The sequence below is a fragment of the Triticum aestivum genome, chromosome 4B (assembly GCF_018294505.1).
Source record: "Triticum aestivum cultivar Chinese Spring chromosome 4B, IWGSC CS RefSeq v2.1, whole genome shotgun sequence".
Lineage (NCBI taxonomy): Eukaryota > Viridiplantae > Streptophyta > Magnoliopsida > Poales > Poaceae > Triticum > Triticum aestivum.
In genome coordinates this window covers 115,249,623-115,252,519 of record NC_057804.1, presented here as the reverse complement: position 1 = coordinate 115,252,519, position 2,897 = coordinate 115,249,623, and positions in this window count along the sequence as shown.

Genomic DNA, 2,897 nt, shown 5'->3' with positions numbered 1-2,897 from the left:
GAAGCAGTCCGGACTCCCACATGGCCCACCTCACATCATCACCATATATTTCTTGGAGTCCGTGTGTGGCAGGCGGGCGATCTCTTCTCCCTCCCCCGCCTCTCTCTTCTCAGCCGACGCCCGCCGAGCGATTAGATTTCGGCTATCGACGGTTTATTCAATTGCAGTCCCACATGTCAGTGAAATTGCAAGACAATGCGTGTCCCCTCTAGTGAGCGGCGTGCGAGCCGTATTGTCGGGGGTGCGACGGGTACGAGACGTAAGTGTGCCGCCTTTTCCTTTTGAACTTGCAAAGGGTAACATTTTTGTGTGATCGATCGATAGAAATCCAGAACAAAATGACGAGGGTGGTGCTTTCCCGCGTGTTAGGCGGGCTAGTTTGAATGATATGATGTGCTACAGTGCCGTCATCTTGCTCCATTTTTATGTAAGCAAGAGTTTACACTCTTACGTGGAAGGAGTGCGAAACACGGCAGATCTGATTTTGATCGAGGGATAACTATTCCTTGCCAAATAATGGAGCACTGTTAGCAATTATAGCATGATAGTTAGGGCATCTCCAGCAATGGCCCACAAATTTACACCGGCATCTGTCCGAGGACACTGATGGATGCCACCCAATGCTGCCCTCATACCTTTCGACAACTATATGAACTAACTGGACGAAATTCATGCAAACAAGCAAATTTCAAATTAACCGGATGAAATTCATTACCTTTCGAAAACTTTTCCTACAAACTGGATGAAATTCATTACATATTTCGCACAAACCATACTAAAACCTACTATAAACCTAATCTAAATGATCGCCAGCGCTCGACCACCATGTTCGGCCATGAACCCAAGAAAGTCGGCCATTGCCTTTGCCTCCTCCTCATCTGCCTCGATAACCTCCTCCTTCGGAGCACAAGGTTTTGAAGATTTCCGCCTCCACGTCATTGTCAAGCAGCTAATTGGCCGCTGATGTTTATCCCACCAAGCTTGGCGTAGACTGAGTGGAGGAGCGGTGGCCTTCCTGGGACCAGAGCGGCGGCCACCTACCATGTACTACTCTTCCTCGCTGTCGGCTGCGCTTGCGCACGCGCGTAGGCTTCGTGATCGTGGAGGCGGAGGGCGACCGAGGGGGAGCCGGCGATCTCCTTCTTTTGCTCATGTGACAGTACATCCAGGAGAGCTTTGGAGCACACCCGGAGCAGAGCCGCCGATGTCCTTCGTCTGCTCCTGCTACAGTACGTCCAAGAAAGCTTTGGAGCGCCAGGATACCATGGTTGGAGTGGTGCCGACGGAAGGAAGGGACCAGAGGATAATGAGTGTGGGTCTTGGGCTATGGCTGGGAGTTGGGGCTCAAGTTAATATAACGGGCGAATGGTAATGAGCCGCGGCAGACGGATGGACGGCTGGCACCGTAGTAGGTTTATCGGGCGTGAATGCGGATGCTGCTTGAGTGACTTAACTACAGGTGTGTTGGGTCATTGACATGTGGGCCCAACAGGCATCTGGCCCGCATGTCAGTGACACACCAACTGCACCTGCAGTTAAGTCTGGTGAATGCGGCATTGACGTTCTAGAGAGACGCTGACCGTTTCAAGCGGGAAGCACACGCTAGCGATGCAAGGGGTTTCGGTAGGCCAGGGCGGTCAGACGCTGGCATGGTGGTAAAATGTGAACTCATGGATGACGAGCCTTTGAAGCGTATGCGGCACGTATTGACAACCAAGCTTCCATGCAACTGCTCTTGTCACCAGCTAGCCTTAGACAACCACCATTAGACACCACACAACCATGCATAACTTACGAATAATGGACAAATCGATCAGGCACACACTCATGTGCAGTGGCACTATGATCGGTCACTCACGGTAGTACATACTCCGTACCATAGTACCCTCTCTAGCTAGGATGTTTTATAGATTGTCATTGTGATGGACGATATACATGAGCAAGGCGCCGAGTCCCGAGTTTGACCATTGGTGTTGAGCCAGGTGAATACATGCTCGGCATTCGCGGAGGCCTCCATCAAACGTCTAAAGATTAATGTCAGGCACCGCCGGGACGCGCAGGTGGCGAGCTCGTCATTTGCGTCGTGCCATGAGCAGGACTTTGATTGAGAGGGGGACGTGCATGCATTAGCATAGTTTGACAGCGTGTGCGTGAGTGTCTGCACGCGTACATGCTACTTGCCTCTATGGATGGTGTGCGCTAATGTGTGCATCACGTATAATATAAAAAAAACCATTTGTGCATTTAACGCAAACTATTTCATTTTCATTTGGCTGACGAGTGTGCGTTGCAGCGACGAGTCTGTGGTTTGATTCCTCAAATACGCATAATTTTGGTTTTTATTTCTTTCTCCACTGACAGGTAGGCCCGCATACATAGAAAGATAATGAACACGAGCTGATGAGGCGCATGCGGACTGTTTGAGTGGTCAACCAGACACTACGGAGCTATACGCTGAGCCAGTGACCATATAATCACCATATCTCGTATACAATGATCAAAGTGAGCTATCAAGACAAGTTCGATGATCGCCAATGCATTTTACTCAGTAATAAATGGCCAGGATTGAAGGGGAATCCAAATTTCCTTCGTCTTCTGTCCTTGAGCTCTTGACAAACCAATGCACTATACGGTTGTCCGGCCACTCCACCCTAGAGCTCTCACCAAGCATCGTTCATGCCACCGGGTTGCACACTAACCGGTAAGGAAGCGATGGCATCCCGCCGTGCCGAGTTCCTCGCCGCCCACGACCGCACACAAAATGGTAGGGAAGCAATGGCATCCCGCCATGTCGAGTTCATCACCGCTCGCGACCTCACATCTACGTGGGCAGAATTTAAAGCTGCCAAGGCCGAATGGACAGTAGAGCAAGAGGCGGCCAAAGCCGCACAAAGGGA